Source organism: Nothoprocta perdicaria, unplaced genomic scaffold, assembly GCF_003342845.1.
Source record: "Nothoprocta perdicaria isolate Ctin4 unplaced genomic scaffold, notPer1 scaffold_367, whole genome shotgun sequence".
Taxonomy (NCBI): Eukaryota; Metazoa; Chordata; class Aves; order Tinamiformes; family Tinamidae; genus Nothoprocta; species Nothoprocta perdicaria.
Genome location: NW_020455607.1, coordinates 27683 through 38550, shown reverse-complemented (window position 1 = coordinate 38550; position 10868 = coordinate 27683).

The following is a 10868-nucleotide window of genomic DNA, read 5'->3' as shown; positions in this document are numbered from 1 at the left end:
TTTCTCCAACTAGCATGGATCTGAGACTGCCTTCAAAAGTTGTATGTGAATTCTTTCATAACTACTACTTCTGTCACAGACCTCTGCTGTGGTCCTGGGCGCTAAGCGATAGCTCTGGAGTATTTGAAGTCTTAACCTCCCAGTTTTGTGTCCTTATGTTTGCTTTTTTTCTTTCTTGCAAATGGCTCCCAGTTGCTAGCTTGAAAGCTACACAGGAAAGCTTTACTGCTCAGAGACCTTTGATAAAACTCAAACACTCAACAGCCAAAACCCAACTGAAGTGTTGGGCTGGCAGGTGACTCCCCAAGAACTGTGGCCAGAAGAAACTGCRGGCACCCTTTGCTGACTCTCACTTCTGTGACCCCCAGAACACTCAGGTCTGGCATTCACTAGATTTTCAATTGGTGACACGGCTTCTGCAAAGCCAACGGACCTTCAGTGAAGGAGGATACACTGAACCATGTTGTTATTCCCTTCTTGTTTGCTGCTTGCTCCAACCTCTGGGCTGCAGAAGGAAAGAGGCTGCAGTTGATGATCAGCAGAGGTGCAGGACAGCACGGAAAGGTGGCTGACTCAAGGAAAAGTGCAGTTCAAGCGATACATTTTGGCCTCACGCAACTGGCTAAGCCCTTCTGCAATATTTATTTCCCTGGAATGGACTCTGCAAGTGTCCTGGAAAGCTGGCCTCGTTCTGTTCTGCTCTGTGAGGCCCACATGTTGTGCACAACTGCTGAGTCTGTAGCTCTGGTTTCTTCCTCCCCACCAATTTAAAGGAGTGTGGTAGTGGCTGAGTGTGCAGTCTTGCYAGCAGTGCTTGCAGGAAGTGGACCATCCTTGAATCTTCCTGTAAAGTCCAGAGTCTTTCTTGTTACTGAAGGTCTGTAACCTTGTCCTTTCATTGGAGCTGCCTGTGAACATTATGGCCTTGAATCTCCCGGGATATCACATTTGTCAGCTGATGAACACCTCCCGACACAAGGATCCCCTCTCCAGGGGCAGCTCTTCGGAGGCTAAGACAGAGTTTCTGAGGTCTCAGCAGAGAGGGCCAAGGCTTTGCTCAGAGAAGCTGACAGACTTTGGAGTCTGTTTTAGCCATTTCTCCCTGCCAGCCCATTGCTCAGGACAGCCCTCTTAACCTGAGCAACACTCCAAGTTCTGCTATTCCAAGTGACAGGAAAGAGCCAGGCCTTTTAGTATCCTGCTTCCAAGTATTGCCTTATTGCTGTTGGGGAGGGAGTACAAGCCAAGCTGACAGASAGCTATCTTAGACAAGAGAGTAACAGGTAAATCTACTAGCAGGTAGGAGGATACAGAGAGATGAAGAGCATTTTAGAGGTGAAGGGGTCAACCAGAGATTCAGTGCAAGATGCCTGAATGGGAAGAGAAGGATCCATTCCTTAAAGTTAGCTCTTTTGAGATAATTTGGTGGCATTTTCTAAGGACAGCTTATAAAACAGCTCATATAAACCTTCTTGGAGCAGTTTTCTTTCCACGCTGGGGATATTTCCAGCTCATTGAGTTATGGTATCATCACAAAGGCAATGGGATTTTATGAGCTGAATTACTGAAGACAGCAACCAGAAGAGGGAAATACTGTTTAACCATGTTGCTGCGGGGAGCACCGGGTAACATCAGGCAATCTGCCTGATTCTTCACCCTCCTATTGCCATCGTGGCCAAGGAGGAAGTTCAGGTTGGCCTTTGGAAGCCCTCAGGACTGCAAAGAGGCTGCCTTCACAGCACYGCTGACTTTSACAGCATTTATGTAAACTGTTTTTTGTTCTTTTGTATCCACAACTTGTAAGATTAGAAATCAAAGWMAAACTCATTTTCTCTCTCCTTTCCYATCAGCTCTCAGCTCCTGTCTCCTCTTTCTCCCTTTCACGCTGCCTCTTCTCCTTCCCATCTCCTGTTTGCTGGTCACTCATTACATACAAGTCCTCCATCAAAAATTCACTTCTGCAATAGTGTTTATTGCTCTTCCCTTCCTTCCTCTTTCATACACACTCTACCTCCTTCCCCACAATGATGCCCTGGGTTTGAGTTTGYCGGTGTTGGATTGCAAATTCCTTGGCCAGGGCCTGGGCCTTGCAACGCGCATCCCTGGCCAGCTGTCTGGGACACACTCCGCGGCCGAGCGTAAGGCTGCTCCTTGAGTGCATTCCCATACTTGCCTCTTTGGCACTGCTTGTCCAAGCTTCTTCTGTTACACCTTCAACCCGCTTGCAGAAACCACTTCTCATTTTGTAGTTCAGAAAGGCACAAAGGTCAGCATGTCAGCACTTCCTTTTCTCAAGCCAGGCCTCCCTTGCAACTGTTTTATTTCACAGGATTAGAAAACACAATCTCGATTTATAGCAAAAACTGAAAAATATAATCCCCAAACCAGCATATATGRCAACGTGGATTTCCTGCATAGGACACAACTTGTCTGCCTCGGAGCGAGGCTGTAGCATTGTGCCCTGCTTGCCGGAGCAGCTCGGTGAGACCCGCTTCAAGCAGCAGGCGCTCTGCAGTGTTTGTACAGCAGGCCGGCCCCTGCAGCTCCCGTCATTTAGTGAGACTGTCCTGTCAACAACAGCAATGAAACGTGGCTGTAGGTTTGCAGGAAGAGTCATTGTAGTTAACTTTGTTTAACACCTGAGTGAGAGGAAAGCTAATTCAGCAGCAGAGCTCTTGCCTGCTTTCATTCCCGCCGGCAAACTGCATTGCCAGCAGGGCACAGAAGCCTGAATTCGTCTCCATCTCTCTCCTTTTTCTGCACGGGGAGCCTGGCCACGGAGGTGCCTCTCTCGGAAAGCTCTGCAGGGTGATCCTGCCCACGCTGCCTGAATCGTGCTGTGAGTCCTGTCCTTCTGTGGGGACTCCATGAGGATCAAGGGCTCCTGGGACCTAGGTTAGGTACTTTAATTAAGGTCTGAAGTTAGGCTGGATGATTCTTAGTTCCCTTCCGCAGCATTGGCTCTGTGCATCTGGGCAGTGAAAACTTGTGTTTTTTGCAGCGTTAGTTTGCAGCTGACCAGGGAACTTCAGTGCTTCAGATCTTGCAGGTGCCCATGCCTCACACAGCGGCTTTCACTGCTTTCCTTGTTGCATAAGGAAGGACATTTAATCGTTCTCTCCATTTAGCTTGGACATCTTTAGGGTACTCATGAGTTTCTGCCAGACTTGTTCCTGATGTTACCCATCAACGGCTTTCAGGATAACAACATGCTACAGCTGATCAGCTCGGATGGGCTCTTGTAACCGAACCACGAACGGATCTAACCACTGATAAAGGCTTTGAAAACATCAAATTGTCTTGGATGACTGACGAGCATCAACCACATTTGTTGGTTGTGGAGGTGTAGATGAAGTAGCAAATATCCTCTCCTGCTGTAGTGCGTTCCGCAGCAGTGCACAGTCTTGTTAATTCAAGCAGACAAATCCAGGGCTTGTGTTGTGCACACACAGCCATCATATGGATGGTACCTATGGATGGCGTCCCTACRATATGCAGGTCAACTGCTTAAAGTYCARAAAGATGAAAAGACATAAAAACATGCGACTCTTGTTGCACCTCTTGGCAGAGGGACAAGCCCAAAGAGAGCGGGGGGAGACAGACAGATCTCACACCTATCTCCTCCCCTCATGGTGTTCATCCTCTTCACCTAAGGATGGAAAAAATGTTCAYTGGCCTGCACAGACACAGAAAATCGTTTGCATTTTGGATGTACCGTGTGGGAAGCCCGCACACTGGCTCSCTGCAGCAAAAGACTCCAGAAATATTTGCTAAGGAATTCCTTCTTTGTTTTCTTAACCAAATTTTAGACCTGTACAGAGCTGGCTAGATCTGCAGCTGTGGCCTCTCCCGGTGGGAAGCAGACATTGTGCTCATGCTAATCCGGACAGGCAACTTGGGGGAAGCAGGCTGAAGTGGCAGAGATTGGGACTGCAAGAGAAAAGCAGCTAGTTTTTCTGTGGCAACCATCTAAAAGCAGAAAAAAGAAAATAAAACAGACTAAATTCATGCTGTAGCAACACAGATTTTCTTCTCCCTCGCAGATTCCAAGAGGAGCTGCAATTTCTCCACCTGGTCTGAAGGTTTGCCTTGAAAAGTCTATAAATTCTTGTAAAAAAAAAAAAAAAAAAAAAAGAACTTGCCCCAAATCAAAAACCACAACTAGCAAATGATGTATGTTTTAGTGATAAACTGCTCGGGTTAATTTTTTCCAACAATCCCTAATTTTCCATTGCAAAACAATTCCTTTGGGAGATTTCTGGCAGCCGAGTTCTTACCCGTGTCCAACTGATCAATGAGGAGGGGGTRGCCTTGCAGCTTGGCTCTATTTTCTCTTGCAGATAACCCATTCAAAGGCAAGCTAATGATTCATTCTTCTTACAATCAGATGCAGTTCTGATCAGTGGCAACGCAAGCACCGGATAGAGAAGCACAGCCCAGATCCTGTAAGAAGATCATTGGCAGTTAGCAAAATATATTGGGGGATCTGGATGTGTATTTAATGCATAGCATTATCTGCTTGCAGATAGAGACCAAAGCCCTGGGCAAAGATTAGGGAAAGGCTGCTTCTTTCTTTCTCTTGAGACCTCAAAATGCATAAAGCATTCTCTTAAACACTCGCTTTTTGCGTTAAAAATCTAGGTCTCTAAAGATTGCCTCTAAAGCATAATGGGATGCAATTCCAGCATCACAAAATTCYGGGAGATGAATTTCCACCGTGGATGTGCATAAATTTGTTCTTTGTTGAAATGGAGCCTGGGAAGTGACTGACATTTTTATGCTTTGTGTTTGCAGTGCTTTGAGAATTGCATTTCACAGGGGTGGAGGAAGCACCACTGTCAGGTCCTTGAAAGCCTCTGTGTTTACAAGTTTCAAGCTGGCTGGGGTGTGTTTAATCCCAGGCAAGTCACAGAAGATTGTGCTCCTGCCTTCTCATCACCATCCCAGCTGCATTTTGACACACACTACCACAGCAAGAGCACTGCCTATTTGGGAAGGAAGGACGCAGCAATTCAGAGTAGTAGGAGTTGGTCTGAGTTCATCTGCATCAGTAAGTCAAGTCAACAGGTCAGGGTCCAGATGAGGCTGGCCCATGTGTCAGGAAATGAGCTGCATATTTTGTTTCTCTGTGCATGCAGGCCAGGTTGGAAGCCACCATGGGGCTATTCCAAGGGTTTAGGCAGCTCTGTTGGTCCAAGCCAGGGTGGCTGTGGTCATGGGTATGGGTCAGCCCAAGTGTAGGGCTCACAGTCGGTTGCCAAAGGTCCCCAGGGCTGATGGGGTTGCTGARACATGAATGCTGAGGAGTAAATCTCTAAGTGTGTGAGTCTGAGTACTCTTTTTAAATGGTCATGCTAAGAAAGCTTTTCTGCAACTGCAGCTGCCTAGTGCTTGCAGTGTATCCCTGGAAAGAGGGTTTTTTTTTTCTGTTGTCCATCTGTTTCCTTCTCTCTCACAAGCAGTCCTTACTGACACCCCGTGTGCTGTCACATGAAGCGTGCAGACAATACTTGCATGGTGGGTCTATGGTTCACAAATACGAATTTGGTGTAATAAAAGTGCTAATTATGTTGACTGGGTGCATTCAAGGAGAGAAAAGTTCTGCTATTGCTGCTTAGCCATGGGCAGGGTTTTGCAGGAAGGATTTTGTTCCTTGAATATCAGCAATACAACCCAGCTCCTCTATCAGAGTCCTTCTCCCAGCTTGGCTGGAGGGAAGCCCACTCAGACATCCCTGCACTGAGTCACAATCCAGAGAGTTTTGCAGTTATCAAGGCTAAAGAGCTCATTCCTTTCCTCTGTCTTTACACAACAGTGTAGTTTCTGTAGGAGGTCACCGGTTACTGGAGAGGAAACGCTGCCATGGAAAGCTGCCAAGGCCAAGCCTCTGCCCTGTCCTGCAGCTTAGCTGCTCTCCGGCACATTCTGAACACACATTTCCCAAAGGCTCGCAGAGTGCCTTGCACACTCTGATGCCACCTGGATAGCAACACATGCCCCATGTGTCTATGTCTGCATCTTCCCTAYACACCTGAGAGGGTAAGCGGTAACATTACCTTGAACCTCCTCGGTTAGGGTCAGCCAACGACCAGTGCTTGTGGGTTCAGTCCTGCTCCAGCTTCTGGGTCTGTATGGCCTGCTTCTCCCCTGGCCCTGGCTACTGCGGACGCCTTCCCGGGGCCATCGAGAGGCCTCCAGGACCAGCACACTGTCTGTCTTCTGCAGAACGAGACACAGCGTCATGACTCCCATTCCCAGCTCTGTCCCTTTTCCATCCCACACTGAAGGCAACCTACACACAGGGAGTCTGGACCTGGGACTCCTGTTTTTCTTCAGGGTATGTGTCTCMCTCCTGCACCTCCTTTCACTCCTCTAGCCCTTGTGTTGTCTCTAGCTTTGCGAAGTCTGGCAAATGTCTGTTTTACAGCTTCCTTCTCTACAGCTCTGGCCCTGCAGAATCGCCATCGTTTATCTCGCTGCATCATCAACTCTCCACCCTTTTCAAATTCAATTGAAAGCACATTTTCTCCCTTGCCTGTGGTTCTTAAATTATACACTCAGCTCGTTTCAAAACATCAATTCAGAAACTTGGCGAGGTGATTATTAATAACAGCTCTGTTCTTCTACGGAGGAGAAATAATATGAGAAATATGTGAAATGTGTACACAGTTGTCATTCTCACTCGCCTCTTTTGCCAAACACTATGTTCTTCACAAGAAACAAACACAACCCTACACCCAGCATTAAACGTTTGTAATCAGGGAGGAACCACGACAAACAAGGGCAGGTTCCCTTCACGTGTTCTGATGCTCGTGGTGCTCMGCACCTCCTGCGATGGAGGAGCGCTTGGCACTAGGCAGATGAGCAGCACRTCTAGGGCTCGGCCTTAGCGAGCTGGAACCCAGCTGGGCCCTGTGCTTTCTTCCTTCACCTGCTGTATGCAGCAGCAAAGTACATGATAGCTATCAATACGCTTAATTAGTCGTGGCAAATTGTGCTGCAGCTATAATGAAGCTGTTCATGTTGGGATTCCAAGAGCTTGGAAGATGTGCCAGGGATTCGCGGGGACCCAGAGCTGCTGGAAGCCCTGAGCTGTGGTCTGGCCTGGAAACTCTGGGCTGGCAGCCTGTCAGGACCATTTCTTTTCTTTCTTTTTTTTCTTTTCTTTCTTTTTTTTTTTTTGTAACTCTACTTATTGGACATGCAGAAGGGTAGTGAGGAGAGTTGCACGATTTAAGGATGTGGCGAGAAGAAGCTCTGCAGTCCCTCCTGATAACCATGGACGCTGTGTGTATAGAGGAGTTGACCTTGGATCTCCCTCTCATTCTTCATTTCTGTGTTCTCCTAGACAGAGCATGTGCTTCCCTGACGCACGAGAGGGAGAGGAGAGCCTTCCCAGGAGAACAAGGGGGAAGAGAAAATGGGAAACCTCTAACTCCTGTGGCAGAGGAATAAAAAACAAGTCTTCAATGGACAGGAGGGACAGGGAGAGAGAAATTCYTCAGGCACAGGTCCAGGTCCACGCACCGCATGGGATCTGTGTTTTCAGCCTTGCAAGACAAGGGAGGTCCAGGTTGTGACCACTTKTTTTTGAGAGGAGAATAAAGCCTAGGCTAAGTTATTAAGGTAACCAAGAGTTTTTACTTTTGAAGCCAGGTTTGCCCTTGCCATGGTATGGCCCTCAGTTTGTCACTGGCATGCAAGGACTAGGACAGAAGGACGTGCCAACACAAACCAAAGCGGTGCTGTAACAGTAACACCAGCAGCCTCCCTGATCCTGGGCCCAGTGCAACATCTTCCTGGCACCAGAGCCTTCAGGGTGCCACATATAGCTCTCAGTAGGAGTAATATATCTTTTAATTTATATCTTCATCAAAAAAAAGAAAAGAAGACATAAATCGAATGCCTCATATCAGTGAGAGGCTCCAAGGTCACTCTGCACGCGGAGCAGAAAGCCCAGTCACACTGTAGCCGTTGGCTCCGCGCTCGTCTGGCCGATGCGGCACTGCTCCGCCTGCCCGCACGTGCCCCAGCCACGGCTCGCTGCTTCTTGACCGTGGGCTCTAGAGCAGATGATGGAGACCCCTTAGAGAAGCCATCGCTTCCTACACCTGGTGTTATGGGCTCCAGGCTGCCTCAAAACATGCGCCTGCAGACGACCCAACAGACATCTGTTATTCCATCCACTATGTCACACGCTCGCCTTTGCCTTATGCAATGAGACTTCAGAGAGAGTTAGCAGAGATCTTTAGCAGCAATCTTCTCTAGCTGTAACTAACCAAACATGTGAAGCCATAGCTCCCTTTTTAGAAAAAYGAAGCTCACTGCAGACCTCCCTCGCCAAGACACTTGTCATTGAAAGTCATGTTCCTTCTTCACTTGCTTTGGTGGGGACAGATGTGAATTTGTAAAAATGCTATGTTGACCTGCTTCAGAGCTAATATCTTGATGCTTGCTCATTTACTTAGCAAGGGCTAAGTAACATAGCCCTTTACAAAGCCTTTACAAAGGCTTTGTAGCCTTTACAAAGCTCATTTACTTGCTCATTATTTAGCAAGAGAAGACTGGGAGATTATACACATCAGCATTACATGTGAGGGAGATTTGGAAAATTAAGACCTTGCTTCTAAAATGCTCAGAACAGTCTAAATACAGAATACTCTAAAATACTCAGAATACTCTAAAATACATTCYTGCTTGTGTTAGGACATCTAACAGTTTTGATGCCCCATCATATGTGTTTGATGCCACCTTGCGGTGGTTTGATGTCCTCATTTGAAAGGAAGGTTTTCATTCTTTTGGGATGTTTCTGCACAAATGGTTCCATGAAAGGGAAATACAATGTAGAAAAAGGACGGAGATGTTAGATGTCCTGCTCAGCCCTTCCCATCATTTCTGATTCGCAATCCTATSTCCAAACAGCTCTGTTAATAAACCTGGGTGCAAAATTGAAGTATCCTCCTAGCAGGGACTGCAACCTTAGGCTGAAATACACACAATATAGGGAGGCAGCCATTTGAGTATATGCTGAGACATACTGACTTAAACCTTGGGCCAACGCTTCCCCAGCAACTACRGACCTCAGATAAACTCTCCATCTAAGTTGCGCCTAGAGCTACAGATTTGGAGAAGCTCTTTCCTCCCTTGGAGGGCAACTTCCATCTCTAGCCCAACAATTATACTGTATTGAGCTACATCACCCATTTAAAGCAGGATATGAATTACAAAGCCTGGTATCACCATTTCAGTTGAGGACCAGCGCTTTCAAGAGAGGACCATCTCTTTTGACCCTCTCAGAAATTTGGTCCAACTCCTGCAGAGCAGTGATTTGACAGCAAAATGTCAACCTGTCACAGACGAAGTGCTCTGTGTTGTTTTTGTTTGCCTTTTGAACCTTGGGGAAGACACCATTTAACAACTGGCTGAATGCATCGGCAGATAGTATGAAACCACCATGTTTATCGATTTGAGTAATCACAGACTACGTAAAAAACGTTGCAAAACTCCTCATTGTACATTTGCTTTCTAGCCTCAGGCACCCTAGTGTTCCAAATGGCCCCTGCAGAAGATCCTGCAGAAGTCCTACATCCTGAAGGCAAAATAGCTGTGATGTCGCTGCCTCCGAGCTAGTTAATCAGCTTGTCTGATTAACTTGCACATAGCGTTATAATGTCACAGTCATCTCAGTTTTGGTTCTAGACCAACTCGGGCTGTGCTAGTTTGGGAGAGCAAGAACCTCTGCAAACCATGTGGCTCCACTCTGTATATAACATAGATGCAGCATATATATAGTATGTGTGGTGCTGTGGTGTTTATACTCAAAATCACACTTATGGTGAGCTGTACCTAGCACTTGGAGGAGAAAGCGGTTGGGATGGCCTGCAGGTTGCTTTCCCCCCCAGGAAAGTTGTCTCCTACACAGACAAGCTTTGCCTCGGCGGTTAAGTCCCGACTTTGCTGGAGGAATGGACTTGTCGAGCACAGTCCTTCTTCTAGYGCCTTATGGCCTAGATCCATGGTCCCGGCCCACAAGGGTCTCACTAAGAAGGATCAGCAGCTCCATGGAGGCGGTTTAGCAACATCTCTTCCCACAGGAGAGAGGTGGCATTGGCAGTGGAGCGTGTAGCTACTGCAGCCGTGTGGAGTTTTAAGGTAAGCAAAGGGCTCTTTTATTTATCTTAACTTCTAGAGCAAGCAGATGCRAAGAGAGGAGAAAAAGGCTTTTCACCTCTCTGTCATGTAACCTCATGTTTGCTTTGCTGGGACTACTTTCTCACGTGGTTTCTCAGTGTGTTTCCCAGAGTGAMTGTGGAGGGAAGGCCGTACTCCAAAGTCTGCGTGTCGACCGGGACAGGATCCTGCTCTGAAAAGCCCARGTGATATTTTCAAAGCTATCTGAATCCCTTGGGATTTGGGTCAGTATCAAGTTCACGTTTTACGGCTACCAAAAGGAAGGGAAACGGTCTCCCGCATTCCGCGGCGCTCTCCCGGCAGCACCCCCGCCGCCCCGGCAGGCAGGGCCCGGCGCGGCGCTGAGGCAGGAGGTATCGGCGGGCGGGAGGCGCCGAGGGGACACGGCAGCCGCGGCCCCCACACGCCGCCATGGCGCCCGGCCGCGACGGCGCGACCCCTGGGCACGGGCGCCCGCTGCCATGGCAACGCACTGCACCCCCCCCACCCCGGCCCGCACATCGAGCATGCGCGCCAGGCGCCGCGGCGAGGCGCCCGAACCGCCAACTGCCCCGATTCGAATTCGCATCCTCAGCGCCCAATCAGAGACCGCAGGGCGGGTCAGGCACCGCCCCCCACACCGGCCTTCCCACCAATGGCGGCGCCTGCTGGGTTTGAAAAAAAAGTGCGCGCGGCGG